Source organism: Typopeltis vanoorti, chromosome 13, assembly GCF_054136105.1.
Source record: "Typopeltis vanoorti isolate ZY-2024b chromosome 13, IOZ_Tvanoo_1.0, whole genome shotgun sequence".
Taxonomy (NCBI): domain Eukaryota; kingdom Metazoa; phylum Arthropoda; class Arachnida; order Uropygi; family Thelyphonidae; genus Typopeltis; species Typopeltis vanoorti.
Window position 1 is genome coordinate 52458959 of NC_143561.1, and position 20247 is coordinate 52479205.

The 20247-nt window shown below is 38.7% G+C and overlaps 1 protein-coding gene across 3 annotated transcripts in view; it reads right to left on the reverse strand.

Moving 5' to 3' along the window:
• LOC150100152 (phosphatidylinositol 5-phosphate 4-kinase type-2 alpha-like) overlaps window positions 1–20247 on the reverse strand; it is a 224196-nt gene that overhangs the window by 36180 nt on the left and 167769 nt on the right. The window lies entirely within an intron of this gene.

Below are 20247 nucleotides of genomic sequence, written 5' to 3' on the forward strand. Positions count from 1 at the left end.
TTGTGTTCTCGAATTTATCAAGACTGAGTTCGTGATTAAGGTGCCGCGTGCATTTAGACGACGTTATGGAATTGATCCACCACTGGACAAATACATTCGTCGCTGGTATCGACAATTTCAAGAAATAGGGTGTTTATGTAAGGGAAAGAGTCCTGGATGACCATACACCTCCTCAGGGGGGAATGTGCAATGAATTCAAGAGGCTTTTCAGCGAAGCCCGCACAAGTCCACTCGTCGTGCTAGCTGAGAACTTATCATCCCTCGTGTGACTGTTTGGCATGTGTTACGACGACGTTTGCTAATGAAGTCATACAGATTGCAACTGGTGCAAGCTCTTCCTGTAGGTGACAAAAAAAAAAAAAGAACAGATTTTTGCTAATCTGTTAGAGGACATGGAGGATGACACCTTCCTACAAAGGTTGATTTTTAGTGATGAAGCAACCTTTTATCTAAGTGTAAAGTTTCCTGCCATAATGTTCGCATATGGGGACTTGAGAATTCAGACGAAATTGTACAACATGAACGTGATTCACCAAAACTTAATGTTTTTTGTGCGGTTTCTGTTAGAAAGGTTTATGGCCCTTTCTTTTCTGAGGAAAACATTGTTACGGGAAACTCCTATCTTGAAATGCTGCAGGACCGACTACTTCCACAGCTAAATGAAGAATCTGAGATTACATTTTTCAGCAAGATGGAGCACCGCCACATTGGAACCTCCAAGTTCATCAGTTTCTAAAAAACATTGCCTCAGTGTTGGACTGGACGCACGGGACCCCACAACTTGGCACTACACTCTTGGCCTCCAAGATCTCCAGGCATCACACCTTGTGACTTCTTTTTATGGGGATACATAAAAGACTATGTTTATGTTCCTCCATTATCCGCTGACTTGGATGAGCTCAGAACCAGAATCACAGCTGCAGTAAATTCTGTGACAGAAGACTCAGATGCGTTTGAGATGAATTCAGCTATCGGCTTGATGTTGTCCATGCAGCAGGTGGAGGGCACATTGAGCATTTGTAATTGTGGTGAGTGAAACTTTAGGCCTTACTTCATACTTGGTAATTTATTTTGTAACTGTGCCACATTTTCATTATTAAATATAATTATTTGAAATCAGGTTATTCTTTTTGAAACACCCTGTATTAGTAAATTAGCAAACTGGGTTTCTTACTGACTACTGATACGATTTTCATGTATGTAATTTTAAAAAAAATTACCATAATCATTTGATTTTATATTAACAATATATGAACACAGTGAAATAAGTCAGGATATGGATAAGAGCTAAATATATTGTCCTTTAACTTCTTTAAACATGTTTTTAAAGAAATGATGAGAGAGTAATATTTTTATCACATTAAAAACTATTTCTAGAAGTCTTACATTTTCATTTCATTTTTCTTACATTTACAGATGCATTCTGTATAACATTTAATAAATCTTTATGAGTGTATAAGAGAACGTATTTTACATAAGAAGATGTAAGTAAAACTCGACTACATGAGACTACTGAAGTTACCCATCATTCAGAATAATGTAATATGGATAATCTGATTTTCAAATTTATACCTTATCGGAAAGAAGACACATTTCCAAAACACAGTTATTTGTGATACTTCTGTTTTTCATAGCAAAAAAAAAAAAAGTATTAATTTATATATTTTTTTTTGCATAATATGTATTTTATAAATTGCAAGAAAATATTAAACTAGAATAAAACATAAAATTGTGAGTGTTCACTAATGTTAAGATAAAAATCTTGATAGTATATAACAGATGAAAACTTTTTTCCACAAGCTCATGTTTAAGATTTCTGATGACATCTTGTTTAAAAATTAATAATTATTTATTAGTTATTTATATTTAGTGCTTCAACCCTGATATTAGTCTTGTGTGAAAATTTATATGCTGAATGTATGTTGATCTATCCAAAAAAAGAGAAAACATGTGATCATATTTCAAATAATTTAAAATTACTATTTATAATATAATTATTATATCATTAATTAATTAATATATTAATAAATTTGGAGATAACATATGATCTAACAATTAAAGCACAATTAGTAGTATTTATTTTATTTATTTAGCATATGATGTACAAGCATCAGGATAATACATACAAATTACATAAAACAGCATAAAAACAAGTGTAAAAATCATATTAAAAAAGGGGTACACAAGATTGAAATGATTAAACATCAAAATTAAGAATCAGGAGTTAGAGCTTAATCTTTAAATCCTGGATCCACTCCAGGGATTTTGAGGTCAGTTTAAAAAAGTCCTCTTTAGAACCTGAGAATGAATAGATAGGGTACTCAAGCACAATGTGACCGATGGGCATTCACAGTTTGGAGTATCAAACCAGCTCCATTTATGCAAGAGATCTTTACATCTCCCATGTCCTGTTCTGATCCGATTTAAAGTGGTCCAGACATATCTAGGGAGATTGAAGCCCTCCAGACGAGATGTCGGATTTGAAATTGGAATTTGAAGATTGGAGGTACGTTGAAACCAATACTCTTCCCCCATGACTCGCATAGGTTGAAGTAGTAATTACATATTAATATATTAAAAATTTAATAAATTAATTGTTAGTTAATAAGAAGTAATGAACTAGTTTACTTCTTATACTATTTCATTGGTCATGTAGGCATCATCAGGGAACAACATACAGGACAAACATGTGCAAGCAGGCACTATTTAGTAAGAAAGACTGATAGAAGAAAGAAAGCTTACATTTCTAAAGAGACCTAGTAGGCAGCATTAATTACTTTTGTCTTGAGGTTGAAAGTCAAAGAATGAGAACTGTATATCGATATAGAATTTTTTTTTGCATCAAAATTTGTTGAGATCAGAATGGTCCTTCAAGACAGAAGCAGATTCCTGAAAAAGTTGTCAAATTTGCAATGTTTTCTGTGAAGTATAATTTTTTTTTCCAGCAAATTCTGCAGTAATTATTCACAGGGGGTGCTTAAGGGTCAAAGCTGTATAACTGAGAGGAGACCTCCACATAGCCTTTCAAGGAATGCAGAGAACCGACCAGGGCTTCTGACCTAATGTCCAATCCTCACCTTCTCGTTGTGCACCCTGTTGGGTATCTACTTTGATACTGAACGAACGAGGATGGGCTGGCAATTTGGGATTTAGCCAACAAAATTGTATTCTTATTGGTTAAACCAAAATAAAAAATGATGGTACAACATGACAAAATTTCATGCCGGCTGGGGCGTCGCCCGGTTAAACAAGGTCCCCCGTTGTTTTCGCCAGGGAACCAGGGCAAACAGCGAAAAGTCAGCTACTGGAACAAATCTGAAAACAAACCCCAACTTAACATCACCAGAGCTAAAGATCAGTACTATCAACGTAAGAAGCCTGAATGGCAAAGAAATGGAGCTAGCTGAGGAATTAGATAAGTACCAGATCGACATAATAGGGGTGACTGAAACAAAAAAGACCAAAACTGGTGAGATCTTTCTGAGCAATAAATACAAAATGTTATATTCAGGCAATGACAATCAAGGAAAAGAAGGAGTAGCCATAGTATTCAACACAAAATACGAGGCTAATCTTCTTGAATGGCAGTCAATCTCAAGTAGAGTAATGTGGGCAAATATGAGAATGGGGAACTGAACAATGAGACTTATTTGTGCCTATGGTCCCACAGAAGGTTCTACTAAGGTAGAAGTGGAGGAATTTTTTGACGCTTTAGAAAAAGCAACTGACACAATGAAAAAGGAAAAGTTGGTCCTTGTTGGGGATCTAAATAGCAGAGTAGGAAATGATTGTGAGACATACAAAAATATTTTGGGAAAATTTGGAGAAAAGAGCAAAGCTAATAATAATGGCAAATATCTGTTGGATTTCTGCTCAGGACATGGACTGGTTATTACTAACACCATGTTCCAACATAAAAATGTGCAAAAATTCACATGGAGAGAAGAGGCTAGGAATAAGAAAAGTCTCATTGACTATGTTATTGTTGATAGTGATGTTTTCTCTCTAGTGCAGGACACCAGAATGTACAGAGGATTTGAAATTCGAAGTGGTCACTATTTAGTCTTGAGCAGGATAAAATTGAATTTCATATTGAAAAGAATAACATGTAAGAAAGTTTTAAAGCGAATAAAAGTTGAGCAGCTCTCAGATGTGAACTGTAGACTAAAATACAGAAAGATTAATGAAAAGAAAATGAAAGAGTTTGAGAACAGGAATCAAACCTTGGAGATTCAGTGGCAAACTCTGAAGAAAACATTGATTGATTCTGCCAGAGAGGCATGTGGTGAGGTTGTGTGCAAGGATAAAAAAATCAGAACTCCCTGATGGACACAGGACGTTAAAGAGGCAGTGAAGGAAAACAAGAAAGCATATCAAAAGTTCCTGGCAAATAAGTCAGCTTTTACTCTATCCCCCCCCCCCACCCCCCCCCCCCCCCACCCCCCCCCCCCCCCACCCCCCCCCCCCCCCACCCCCCCCCCCCCCCACCCCCCCCCCCCCCCACCCCCCCCCCCCCCCACCCCCCCCCCCCCCCACCCCCCCCCCCCCCCACCCCCCCCCCCCCCCACCCCCCCCCCCCCCCACCCCCCCCCCCCCCCACCCCCCCCCCCCCCCACCCCCCCCCCCCCCCACCCCCCCCCCCCCCCACCCCCCCCCCCCCCCACCCCCCCCCCCCCCCACCCCCCCCCCCCCCCACCCCCCCCCCCCCCCACCCCCCCCCCCCCCCACCCCCCCCCCCCCCCACCCCCCCCCCCCCCCACCCCCCCCCCCCCCCACCCCCCCCCCCCCCCACCCCCCCCCCCCCCCACCCCCCCCCCCCCCCACCCCCCCCCCCCCCCACCCCCCCCCCCCCCCACCCCCCCCCCCCCCCACCCCCCCCCCCCCCCACCCCCCCCCCCCCCCACCCCCCCCAGAGAGCCCATGGTGGTACCTTCTTTTTGAAGGTAAAAATTGTTTTGCCACATGAAATATCTGGAGCGGAGTACGTGGGCAAAGAGGGCCGTGATGTCGTGTGGAAATATGTTCTGTAAGAGTAGGATAGTATCATTGATTGGGACATTGGTGAAAAGGGAAGTTATGTCAAAGCTGACTAATAGATCTTGGTCGTTGAGTGTAATATTTTTAATTTTGTTTATGAATTGTTGTGTATTTTTTATGTAGGAAGGGGAATGACCAACCAATTCCTTGAGTGTGGCAGCTAATATTTTGGCTAAGTAGTAATTCGGACTGTCAATTCCTTCCACGATAGGACGTAATGGCGTGTTTGTTTTGTGTACTTTTGGTAGGCCATAAATTCTGGGTGCGAGGGGGCATACTGCGGTATTAATTTTTTGATTGTTTCTTCCGGCAATGTGTTGACTGATTTAAGTAGTTCAGTAGTTTTCTTTTTGTTACATTGCGTGGGGTTGTAATTTACCATTTGGTAGGTGTTGTGGTCCGATACCAAATGGTTCATTTTTTCAATGTAGGTTGTCCAATTTAAAACAACAGTGGCGTTCCCTTTATCGGCTTTAGTGATAATAATGTCACGGTTATTTTTAAGGGATTTGAGGGCCAGTTTATCCACTTTGTTTAGGTTGCTGCTTAATTTTTTGGTTGAATTTAGTAAACAGGCAGTTTCCATCCGTATTTTGTCAGCTACATTGGCAGGGAGGGATCTTAAACCTCTCTCGATATGATATATTATATATAGTTTATTACAGCAACTTAATACCGAACTGCATTAAACTGAAAAAGAAATTTACATCAGCTAAAGCGCTCCGTATCTATGCCAGACTAGAAAAAGCTTTGTTAAGAGAACAAATTCACGAGACACGAAAGAACCTAGCATCGACCCAAGCCAAAGTGTTACAATTGAAATCGGAACTATCCAGTTACATTAATCAGGAAATTTGGAACATTCTAGACAGGATCACAGACGACTCGGCCAAGCACCTACTATTCAAAAACAAAGAGCACTTAATAACAAAGTTTCAAGCATTAAAACTACAGGAAAGCACAAGACAATTCCGATGCCATAACGGAAGGAGCAGCCAATCACCCAACAACACAGTTAGGAGCAGCGAACCACCATTGGACCGCTGTCTGGTTATCAACCAATCAGATTACAACCTCACACAAGGTGAACTCTCGTTACTGGAGAAAGGTTTAAATTACGCCATTGCTCCGAGGTCAGTAAATAAACTAGATATAATATATCATATCGAGAGAGGTTTAAGATCCCTCCCAGCCAATGTAGCTGGCAAAATAGATGGAAACTGCCTGTTTACTAAATTCGACCAAAAAATTAATGCTTGAAATGACCGTGAAGAATTCTTTGTACTGTGGGGCATATGAGTCAATTCATATTTAGACAAAGGAGTAAAGAATGCAAAGTAATGCCTACGTTCTTCTCTAAGTGGTATTTGAAAATAACCATTATTGAGATCTAGTTTAGAAAAAAATCTTACGGATAGCTGACCTGTTCAATGTTATACAGCAGATATTTTATTGATTTAGTCACCTTGTTTACAGCATGCAAATCAAGAACAAACCTGAGATTTCCATTTGACTTTTCTAATAAGAAGAAAGGGGAATTCCACTGTGATTAAGAATGAATTATTCCTGCTTCTAAATACTGCTGGAGTAAGGTTTTAAATCTCTCAGTGTACTTAAGTGGTATCTGATATTGTCTTGCAAAAGCAGGTTTATCTGACTTAATTACAGAATGCTCTACTGCATTTGTACCAGTCAGATCCAGAATTCTTTCACAGAAAGAATTCTGAAATTGTTTCAATTCTCTTAAACTTTCAGAAATTATTCTCTTATCTTCAAATGAATAATCTCTACTGAGGGTTATAAAATCCTGTCTACAGCAGCATTGTAGAATTTTTAACTTTTATTATTGTAAATTATTATAGATGACTTATTTATTAAATTCTGATCATCGATTGCACCTTTTGTAAAAATAGGCTGCCAGTCATATCAGATTCCTATACTGAAATCTAAGCACACAGGTAAGATCCCAGATGTAAGATATAAGCAAGATGTAATTTACTTATATGTTACATCTGGGATCTTATCATAATTCACTATCTGATTATATAATTTGAATCTCAGCACACACACAGAAGATTCCACAGGAGTCGAAAGAATATATAACAATCCATATATAATATATATATATATATATATACTTTTTTTGTAAATTTTTTATTTGGTTTCAAGTTAATCAAGTCCTGGATTCAAAATTAATAGTTAAAAGTCATTGCACCAATCAGATTGAACTCTTGTAAATTTATTTAACACTCAGTAATAACATAAATGATACAGCCAGTAAAAATATCAACATAACAGGCACAGCTGATGTGAGTTTTAACACAAACGCAACAGTCGGCACGATTTGTTGTGACTTGACTTTATTTTTGACTCCTGAAAGTGTAATTTTGACTTGAGACAAATGGCTACAGGAGATAGTTCATCTATTGAGGCTACTTCTATTAAAGATAAGGTATTTTTAAGGTTAATAAATCCCAACTTTATAATACCATCTTTCTTAGGTTATATTCATGAGAACATAGAACATCTTTTAGATATGCAGAAAAAATTAAAGATTTAGGATAATGGTCAGATTTCCATTTGTTAATTATACTGTGTAATAAATTACTGCACAAAGGTAAAACATTCCTAAACATATTCTCAGCAAACTTTTAAAGGCTGTATAATTGTTATCATCATCATCATCAAATTCCTGCCATGTATTCTCAAGGGGTGTACAGGATATGATAGTACTACATGAAAAATTTACATCATTACTAACTTCCTATCTACAATTTTCCACCAAATCAATCTGTTACTTGTCAAGACTCCAACATTATCAGATCTTATATTTCTATCATCTAAGGCACTTTGTACCATATCAATCTACCTACATCTTGGTCTTCCTTTAGGTCGTTTTCCTGCCAAACTGGCAGAGAACACTTGTTTTGCTAATCTTTCCTCGCCCATTCTGTTTAAGTGACCATACCACCTGAGATTAGCTCTGCTAACGCATTCCTGGATGCTGGCAATGTCAAGTTCCTTCCTAATATCCTTGTTTTTGATATGATACCGCCATTGATGCCATCTGTTCATGCCTATAATCTTTCTCAGGACTCTCATATCTGCGGTCTCTAGTCTTTGAAATAATTTCAAATTTGAAATATCAACTGTGTTGTGAACGGAGTTCACAACACAGTTGATATTTTCAATGATTCTGCCCATTTTCATTGCTGACCTTCATACCATATCTATTACAACAGTTATTCAATTTAGTCAAAGAATCTTACAAACTTGTAACGGATTTATTTAGAAGTATAACATCGTCCGCATAAAGCAAAGAGCTGACATTAACATCTCCAATTCTGATATCATGTTTAATACCACTTTCCTTCATAATGTACATCCTTGTCTGACACCAGATTTAACATTAAACCATCTACTTGTACTTCCATCAATTCTAATTGCTGACTTACAACTCAAATAAAGACCAAGTATAGCTTGATATAATGCCCCATTGACACCATATAACTGTAACATATTAAATAGCTTCTCTCTCTTGGCACCTTGTCATATGCCTTTTCCAAATCGACAAAACTTAAATACAGATCTTTGTTATATTCCCATGATTTCTTCACTATTTGTCGTAAAGTGATGATCTGATCCTGACAGCCTCTATTTGACCTGAATCCAGCTTGTTCTTCACCAAGCTTTTCTTCCACAATTCTTCTCAACCGTTTCTCAAGTATACTTGCATAAATCTTACCAGGAACACTCAGTAGGGTAATACCTCTGTATTTCTCACATTCAGTTTTATTTCTCTTTTTATATATATATGGGTACTATGAGAGCTCTACTCTAATCATCAGGAATTCGTACCTCTGTCCAGGCATTCTGAACTATGCAGTGCAGTCACTGTAAGACTTTTATACCACCATACTTCAGCATTTCTGGTTGAATATTATTATTACGGGCAACTCCAGGGAGTCATTAGACTCATCGAGGGAGGCCCCCAAATCATATCATCACAACTATTCGACATTCATACAGTATCTATTATACCTCGCCTTAAACTCATTCACTGTCACAGCATCCACCACAGACTCTGGCAGCCAATTCCACTCATTCAGCACTCTAAAAGTAAAGAACCCAGCTCTAACACCTTTACTAACCACACTTTCCAGTTTCCATGGATTTCCCCTAGTCCTCCCACAACCAGTCTTGTTCTCAAAAATATCTTCTGAATTAATTTTATAGAAACCCTTCAGTAATTTGAATGTCTGAATCATATCTCCCCTCCTCTGCCTATGAACCAATTTTTGAAATTCACAAATCCTCAACCTGTTCTCATAAGGTTCATTCCACAGATCTGCTATCATCTTCGTCACTCGCCTCTGGATCCTCTCCACCTCCCCCCATCAAGAAGAAACCTAGGTGACCAAATCTGGGCACAGTAGTCGGGATGGGGTCTTATCAAGGCTCGATACAGAGGAAAAATAACCTGCTTGTCAACGTATTCTTCAGCAACCAAGTGATTTGATGAGCTGATTTGGCCACTTTTGCAATGTGCCCCCTAAACTTCAACTCCTTATCCACCAACACTCCTAAATCTCGTGCCTCATCAATTTCCTGGAGTACAGTTCCACCAATGTAGTAAACTGCTGCTAATCTTTTCACCCCAAAATGTATAACCTTACATTTTGCCACATTAAATTGACATCCATTCTCCTTAGCCAAGACCTCCAATCTATCCAAATCATCTTGCAAAATTCTGACATCATCTGCATCCACTATTGCCCTACCCAACTTTGCATAATCTGCAAACAAAGGAACTGTTCCTCTCAGATCCTTTCCTATATCATTAATGAACAAATTAAACAGCAGTGGTCCAAGAACAGATCCTTGTGGCACACCACTAGTCACAGGTCATCTTGTGGACTCTACTCCTGAATAAACCACCCTCTGATATCTCTCCATCAACCAACCTCCTATCGATCTCACCAACCCTATTATCCATTCCCATATGCTGAAATTTACTGATTAGAATTCCATGTGGTATCCTCTCAAAGGCCTTAGCAAGGTCCAATAGAATCACTGTAAACCCATTACCCTTATCCTGTTCAGCCGTCACCGTGTTATAATACGTGAGCAAGTTACTGAGGCATATCCTACCCTTCACAAAACCATGCTGTCCCCGATACAGTATCTCCTTTTCATCTATCCAATCTTGTATTTTCCTCTTGACTATTTTCTCCAAGACTTTAATAACGATTCCTGTTATGCTGATTGGCCGGTAATTTTCAACAGCAGCCTTGGAACCACCTTTATGCAGCGGAACTATTTTCCCCTCTTTCCACCCTTTTGGGACTGATCCAGACCCAAGGCTCAAATTAAACAAACTGGTCAAGGACACTGACATTCTTTAGACGCTTCACGTACGACACGAGCTGGTATACCATCCAATCCCACAGATGTATTGACAATAAGGTTCTGTAATAGACTAGTTACCGCTACTTCATTCATCATAATTCCAGTATAAGCTGTTGGTTCTTCCATTCCTGCAATGTCACCACCTGGATGATATACTCTTGCAAAGTGCTTGCTCAGTAATTCCACTATATCAACTGATTCGCATTTTTTAAGATCATTCTGCCATGAACATTTTTCCTTTTACTTGCGACGTATTGAAAAAACTGTTTGGGAATCTCTTTAGTCTGCATGGCCAATTTTCTTTCGTAATCCGCTTTTCTTTTCTTACCACCCTTTTTACCATCCTGGCCTGAGCTTTATACTCTTCCTGCGCCTGCTGGTCACCCTTCTCCTTAAATTCCCTCCACAATTGTTTCTTTTTTTGCAGCTCAAGCTTAATAGTGTTATTCATCCATTTAACCCCTACTTGATTTATTATTCGGACTCTTGGTATACAGTCAACCATTGCCTTCTGCAAACACTTCTTAACCACCTCCCATGCACTATCAACATCCAGCCCTTGCAGTTTTTCATGCCATGGTACTGAGCCAAACACACTCCTAAGCTTGTCATACTTACCAGCCCGATAATTCCACATGTACCCTGTCTTAATTGTAAATTCCACTCCTCTAGCCACCTCCCAAGTCATGACCTTATGATCACTCTCGCCAATTGGTGGCAACATAGTCATGTTCGTTACAGCCACATGCTCAGTTGCAATTACTAGGCCAAGCACTCTCTGCCCCCTGGTATTTTCCACTAGATGCTGTCGCAGATAGTTGTCCCTTAATAACTACATAAAATCCAATTCCTTCCTCCCATGTGCCCTCTTCTCTTTCCAGTCAATGTTACCATAATTGAAATCACCCATAATAATTACCCTCTTTCCACTCATTTCTCCTATTTTCCTATGCATACTATCCTCACCATCTATTCCATTACGTGGACTATAGCAGCACCCAATTGTATATTTTGTTCTGCTAGATTCTATCTCACACCAAACAGCCTCAAATGTGCTCTTTTCTCTATCCTGCAGATCAACTTCTATACTCCTTGGCTGCAACTCATCAGCTATCATCAATAACACTCCTCCCCCTTTTTATTCTCCCTGTCACTCCTGAACACGCTATACCCGTCGCATTCAATCCCACTAGCTTTATCATCTTCTGTCAGCCATGTTTCACTAATACCAACAATCTGTGGCCTGGAAGTGCCAACCAAGGCCAAAAACTCCTCCTCCTTCTTGTTCCTAATACTCCTGGCATTAGTGTACATGAATTGCAGAAGTCCATTAGTCCCTTCCCTACTTTGATGCCTTATACTAACTATCCCATTCTGATTTGTTGTCCTGTGTACTCGCTCGAGCTTATTATACTCATTCATACACTTAACTGCCTCCCTAAAGTCTGCATATCTACTCCCCCCCCCCCTTAATAAATCTAGTTTCCCTGAGTCTGTACATCCACTTTCACATCATTCATCAACACTTTTTCAAGCCTCTGTACACCAACTCCATTCAAATGCAACCCATCCATCTTATATAAATCCTTTCACCTATCGAACTCACTCCACACATCCACAAATTTGACACCACTCTCCATGCATAACCTACGCATAAAGTCAATGGCAATTATGGCCCTCCTTCTAAACACTTGACTGTCATACCGCGGTAAAATACTCACCATCCTAACTCTCTCACTCTTCTCTTTTGCTACCTCAAGTAATTCCCTCACATCCTCTATCATTTCCATTTTGTCTTCTTTCAAATTGTTCCTGCCACGATTATCATCTCTTTCACCCACTGTTTTTGCACTCAAATAGATTCGCTGACGTCCTTTATGTTCGCACCCGGCTGGTACGATTTCGTCAAACTCTCAACTATCACACCTCTTAATAGCGAACCTCCATACAGTACTGGCTCCTTCATTTTATTGATGTTTACGAACATTCTATTATTTGTCATAACAGACTTTTGCCGTTTATTAGTCGGTACGTTCAGCACACATTTTTCCATATGCTCCAGTTGCCTTTTTGCTATGTGCATATTGCTCTGTTCAAACGTGCGATTTCACTACTTGCATTTATCTCACCATTTTCATTATCAATCAAATCATCCATTCTTTCTGTATTTCTACCTTCATTTACACTTTCAATGACGCTCTCACACCTATCTGGCACTACCTTGCAATTCTCTATCACACCACCATTTTCTACATTCTGACTATCGTTAACGATATCAATCTCGCCACCCGAAACACGCTTGAGATCCTCATTCTCCTTACACTTTCTGCACATATTAACTTCACTATCACCATCTAACCAGACTCCCACTGCTCTTTGCAAAGCATACATCTCACAGACAGCACATTGCATAAATTCGTTTACATCAAAACTCTTAAACAAACATGGCGACCTGGCCGCCATTTTTTTTTTATCGGTGCCATATGTACGCTATCTTATCTTAAAAATAATAATTAAAATAACACAGAAAACACACAAAAATTGCACAGACACATCAAGAAACAAAAAGCAAACAATACTACGTAAAATTCTAATAAAATTGCCAATGATAACACAAAATACTACTAATCTTTTCAGGAGCTCTCGACAAGCCGACGATCATATCAGTGCGGCACCAGCTGACTTATTTGCTTGGAACTTTTGATATGCTTTCTTCTTTACCTTCACTACCTCTTTAACTTCCTGTGTCCATCATGGAGTTCTATTTTTTTTTATCATCTGCTCCTGCTGCCTTTCCACATTTCAAGCCTTTGATGGTTTTTTCTACTTCAAGTATGGATATGTATTCCTGACTGTATGCCTGTTGAGTGTTTTTTACCACTATGCTATCACTGCTTGTTTCATTTAGCAGTTTTTCGAAGTAATTACTCCATACTTCAAAGATATCTTTTTCTCTGTTTTCATGTCACCTTTATCATCTCTAACTCCTTTTACAGCATCTTTCCTCCATTTCTAAGCTTCTTCAACAACCTCCAGAATATTTTGCCACCTTCTTGATATTATTTTCTATGTTCTTGCCAAAGTCTTCCCATCACTTTTGTTTAACTAGTTTTACACAGTGTTTAGCTTTCTTACATTTGTCTCCGTATTCTCTAAGAGCACCAGCTGACTTATTTGCTTGGAACTTTTGATATGCTTTCTTCTTTACCTTCAATGCCTCTTTAACTTCCTGTGTCTACTATGGAGTTCTAATTTTTTTATCCTTGCAGACAACTTCACCACATGCCTCTCTAGCTGAATCCATCAGAGTTTTCTTCAAGTCTTGCCACTCAATCTCCAAGGTTTGGTTCCTGTTCTCAAACTCTTTCATTCTTTCTTCAATAATCTTTGTGTATTTTAGTCTACAGTTCACATCTGAGAGCTGCTCAACTTTTATCCGCTTTAAAACTTTCTTACATGTTATTCTTTCCAATATGAAATTCAATTTTATCCTGCTCAAGACTAAATAGTGATCACTTCCAATTTCAAATCCTCTGTATACTCTGGTGTCCTGCACCAGGGAGAAAACATCACTATCAACAATAACATAGTCAATGAGACTTTTCTTATTCCTAGCCTCTTCTCTCCATGTGAATTTGTGTACATTTTTATGTTGGAACATGGTGTTGGTATTAACCAGTCCATGTCATTAGCAGAAATCCAACAGATATTTGCCATTATTATTAGCTTTGCTCTTTTCTCCAAATTTTCCCAAAATATTTTTGTATGTCTGACAATCATTTCCTACTCTGCTATTTAGATCCCCAAAAAGGACCAACTTTTGCCATTTCATTGTGTCAGTTGCTTTTTCTAAAGCCTCAAAAAATTCCTCCACTTCTACCTTAGTAGAACCTTTTGTGGGACCATAGGCACAAATAAGTGTCACTGTCCAGTTCCCAATTCTCATATTTGCCCACATCACTCTACTTGAGACTGCCTGCCATTCAAGAAGATTAGCCTCGTATTTTCTGTTGAATAGTATGGCTTCTTCTTCTTTTCCTTGATTGTCATTGCCTGAATATAATATTTTGTATTTACTGCTCAGAAAGATCTCACCAGTTTTTGTCTTTTTTGTTTCAGCTATTATGTCGATCTGGTACTTATCTAATTCCTCAGCTAGCTCCATTTCTTTGCCATTGAGGCTTCTTATGTTGATAGCACCGATCTTTAACTCTGGTAATGTTGAGTTGGCGTGTGATTTCAGATTCGTTCCAGTAGCTGACTTTTCGCTGTTCGCCCTGGTTCCCCTGGAGAAAACAACGGGGGCCTTGTTTAACTGGGCGATGGCCTAGCTGGCATGAAATTTTGTCATATTGTACCATCATTTTGTATTTTGGTTTAAGCTAATAAAAATACAATTTGGTTGGTTAAATCCCAAATTGCCAGCCCATCCTCATTCATTCAGTATCCAGGTAGATACCCAATAGGGTACACCACGAGAAGGTGATTGGACATTAGGTCAGAAGCACTGGTCGGTTCTCTGCATTCCTTCAAAGGCTGTGTGGAGGTCTCCTCTCAGTTATACAGCTTTGGCCCTTAAGCACCCCTGTATAATTGTCAGTGTCTCTTAATAATGAGGATCATCATGATGATGATCTTCATTATTAAGAGACATTGACAATTATATAACCTTTAAAAGTTTGCTGATATCAGATTTTCAAATGTAAGATAATTAGGGCCTAACACTTAAAAAATTTATCAGTGCATTCATGGTAACAGGGCATCTGTTTCTGAACATTACCACAGACTTTTGGGTATTGCTCATAAATTTAATGTTCCATTTAAAGATAGATCTTCTTTGGAATAGTTGTTTTATCAATTTAGGCATATCCTTAAAGATAAATTGAAAGAAGCAGCAAAAAAAAATAGCAAAAAAAAAAATAGCAAATAAAAAGTTAAAAATCTAGAACAATGTTATCAGCTTATTATCTACACATTGGTGTAGATGATGATTTTAGTTGGTGGAATGAGTGGTGGAGACAGAGAGCTGTAGAGTAAATGCCCTCCCTCGATGAGTCTTTGGACTCCCTGCAGGTGTCACGTAATAATAATAATTATTATTATTAGGAAAAAGGAAGAGAGTTATAGTTCATTCCACGCACACACACACTAAACAGGTAAACTCTTACAATGAAACCCAGTCTTCTGACACAATGATTGTAGATAAAGGGAGAGAAGGGAAGAAGTTTCAAAAAAATTCTAAGAATTTGACTAAAGATGTTCCAAACTCTGAGTCCAAGGTAAAAATTTCATGATCTGGGAGAATTAGAGGAAATGAAAATATTTCTTAGTGAAGAAAGAAATAGAAAGACAGCAGAAACCAATTATGAAAGGACAGGAACTTCTATTTAGGATGATATCTGATTTAAGAATATCCAAGAATCCTTCTACAGATAATCAATCTCTCTTACAATTATAATGTTCCTGACAAGAGTAAAACATCTCAAAAAAGATATGTTCCAAGATGTTTTAGATGTAATAAACTTAGTAATTTTGCTAAAGACTGCTATGTTAGAGATTAATTTTATTATCAACATAAGAAAATCTGAAAGTAATAGGAAAATGTAGAAATAATTATTATTCTTAATATTATATTTGCAAGAACAGAAATGTCAAACTACTTGTAAAACATGAGTAAAACTAAAGGCAGCTCAATTCCTGAAAGAGAGTTTGGTATAGCTCTCTTTCTAATAAATGGAGATAATCAAAGGATTATCTCCATTTATGCTAATGGAGATAATCCTTTGACTGTTCTACAAGGATTTATTGAGAATGTACCTTGTGAAATCTTATTAAATACAGGTACACATATTTTACTCATTTCATATAGTTTGTTTAGCAAAATTAAACTCTAATTCCAAATGACATCTCAATTTATCCAATTAAGATAAAGGGCATATTTCAGTCAGAAATATTACCTGATGATTTCCTGTTTTCCTTTGAAAGTCTGTCATCCATTAATAGTTCTTCCAGAGTCCTCTAATCCAAATGTACAAGTAATATTCAGAATTGATTATCTGAAAATCATGCTTTCACATGTAATTTTGTGGATGGTACAGTAACCTTGTGTGGACTGAAATACTGATGTGACAAGACAATAGGTGACAAAGTAAAATTAGAGCCATCTCCAATAGTTTTTAAAGACACTGACAATAATCATCAGGTGTTTAATATTGAGACTAAATAATAATAATAAGAGTCTGATATTAATATAATAATTGAGGAAATAAAAGAGAACCTAGTGGAGAATTCAGTGAAATTAGCAGTATTAGTGAAAAAAGGAATAGAATTGTGAAATTCTTTAAATCTTCCTTTGAATTTTTCTCTAGTATTTTCTCAGAAAATATTGTTTCAACATCTTGCACTAATGCAGTTGTTGTTATATCTTTTATCTTTATCCCTTTATATTATTCTTTGTGTGATTTACTTTCTTATATATACTTTGGCTTCTATCTGCTATCTTTAACTTCATGTGTCCCTAAGTCGTCTATCTTACTTGAATATGTGATCTTATCGCTTATCTAGCAAACTTCACAATTTTTGGGCCCCCAGAAATACCTGTTCCCTGATCACTATAAGCTATCCTTACTCACTCAGGCAAATTTATTTACTGCACTAGCCTGGGCCTTAAGGGTAGAGTTAAACTCAGCCTAAGGATAGTTATAGGGTATCAGATGCTACTAATATCATTTACTATAATTCAGAAGCCTTAGGTTTTCTAGTTTATTTGCAGTCGTGCCCCTTTTCTCTCTTATTTGGGTTATCCCTGTGCACATATATGATCACAGATTTGGAATTTTATGAAGGGTCAGGGTCAGTCAGCATGGTCAGAAATAGGCATGAAAGGTATCAAACAATTTTAATGAATTCATTATTTAATATAATACAGGAACAAAACAATTAACTATACTAAATTAAACTCTTACTTTCCTCTCACTCTCTTGTTCTTAAAATTAAACACTGAACATTAAACAAAAATTAAACTCTTTGCTATGGATTTACATCAACACTTCTTCTCATTGACGGCCTATGTTCGATCTTGCCGTGCTCTGTGGCGGTGCCATGCTGGAACTTCTCGGTCAGCTCTTAAAAATAAGAACTGAACCACGATGAACACTTGTAGCACATGGTGAGAATACAGGACCAAAAAAATGGGGAGGGGATCTCTCCGTGTTGTGGGTTTTATGCACTCCCCAAGAGCGTCACCTTTCCGAGTTTGATTTCTCCTATCATCCTACCAATTGGTCCCCGACTGGGTGACCTCACCGATCCTCATACAGGGCTTTCTAATTCCGGGAATACATGCATCATGATATTTTCTCAGATGTAATACCCGCGGGCACTTACGCTCCTCTTGTAACATTAGAGAGACCTTTGCCCCATCTTGTCGAATAATTTACATTCTTTTACGTGTAGAATATCACTAATAATTTCTCTTACAATTGCCCCTTTTTGTTGCCTTACAGTTACATTTGATATACACACATACATTAACTTCAATTTAAACAGTTCAAAATTTGATTTAAAGATGTTATTTCCTTCAAAAACATAGTTACACTTTGCTAAATGATAAGTATGCTCAAATTATGGTTAATTTCTGTTAGACTCTGGAATAGTGACATCATGTAGAATGAGGTCGACTGTTTCAGATCTAACAAAGGCCCCCTCCTTCTAAAAAAATTTTGTCTCTGAGAAAATTTTCCTTCTCAACAGCCCCCCCCCCACCTTTTGTTATGACCCTTCCATTATGTCTAGGTCTCAGATCCTCTCTCCATAATTTGCCCCTCCCCCTCCCTTTTTTTTTGATTCCCATGGTGGGAGTTTCCCCCTGAGATTTTCGTCTAAGCCTTCTCTATCTCTGGCATGTCTGGGAAGGTATTCCTCAGATATATTCTGTCCTTCCTCTTCGTTGCCATCTCTTGTTTTTTCGGAGTTCTTTTCCCCCTTCTTGCCTTCTTCGTCTACCCCAGATGTTTTCCAGAGAATCGCCCAACAGACTATCCTATCCGATCTACTTTTATACAACTTCAACTGATCTGAGTGGATGATCAAAGTTTTTCCTTTATTTCTTGTTTCCCTAATCTTGTAGGTGACCGGTCACAATTTCTCTATTATCTCACAGGGTCCATCAGCACCCTTTCCAAACTTACCTCCTCTCTTCCTTGCTGAATTCTGTTCCAAAAGAACCAGATTTCCCAGATTTAGATCCTTGTATTTTCTCAATCTGTTTGCATATGTCCTGGCACGTTGAGAGCACATTGCTGGATTGAGCTACTAGTTCGTGTGCTAACCTGTTCTCTTGAATAAGATTGTTCAGATATTGGTCGATGTCTGAAAATCCAGTATTTGCTGTGGAGCTTCGCTGGGGAAAAGGGGCTCAAAACCATATAGCACAACTGCAGGGGTCTCCCTGGTGGCAGCATGGAGGGCTGTCCTGCAGGCAAAAAGGGTGTGCATGCAAGGTGAGGGTCCCACTCTGAAACTTGTTCCTCTGTCAGCTTAGATAGGGTAAGGCTCAGAGTGCGATTCATCCTCTTGCACATCCCATTCCCCTGGGGATGATATGGGGTGGTAAATACTTCTTTATCCCCAGCAATTTAGAGAGTTGTAACATCACTTCGGCAGTGAAATTTGTGCCTTGATCTGACAGGAGCATCTCTGGTGTTCCATATCTCGAAATTATCAATATGAACAGCTTATTCGCCACAGTCTTTGCCGTCTGATCCTTCATGGCTGTGGCTTCAGGGAATCTGGAGAACATGTCAATTATGACAAGTATGTATCTGTTCCCCTTCAAGGTAGTGGGGAGTGGTCCCACTATGTCCATAGCCACAGCCTGAAAGGGGTGTGAGGGGAGTAGGAAAGGTTGGAGAGGCGCTCTACCAGTGATGGGTGATTTTTGTTGACATAGATGACATGATGATACATATGCCGCAACATCACCCCCGCATAGGTATCTGTCTGTCACCCTCTTCAAGGTTCTATGTATGCCTTGATGGCCAGCTAGGTCCGTGTTATGAAAGGTGTACAATACCCAAGGGATCATGACACTTGGAACAAGAATCTTTTTCCTCCACTCTCCGGTGACACCTTGTTTAGACAACAGAAGGCCATCCTTGTCGATGAATATGGAGTCATAGAACCTTTGACTGTGCGATAGATCCTGTCCTGATAACCTTCTGTGCACCCCTCCCCAAAATTGGATCTGGCTTTTGGGTATCAATGATTTGCTGCTTTCCCCAGACTTGTAGCTGGGGGGGGGGGGAGATCCTCCCCTTTTTTCTTTTCTTTTATTACCACTACAGGGTTCATCTCCTCCATATCTATACAGCTGTTCCTGTCAGGGTTGGGGTCTAGCGACCTGGATAAATAGTCAGCTCCTAAGTTTTCTTTGCCAAGAATATAACTGACCTCCATGTTGTATTCCTGCATCTCTAGGAACCAATGCACGATCCTCTGATTTTTATCCTTCATTGAGGAGACAAAGGATAAGGGTTTGTGATCTGATCTGAGGATAATGAGTTGTCCCAGAAATAAGTATCTGAACTTCCTAAGGCCGCACATGATTACCAGGGCCTCTCTCTCTATATATAATGGAGTAGTTCTGTTCAGAAGACGACAATCTCTCATAAAGGCAATCGGCCTAAAACTTTCTCCCTCAGTCTGTTCTAAAACAGCGGCAATGGTGTTGCTTGAAGCATCGGCAGCAAGAAAGAATGTCTGTCCCATCTTGGGATGAGTTAGAACCGGTGCCTGAAACTA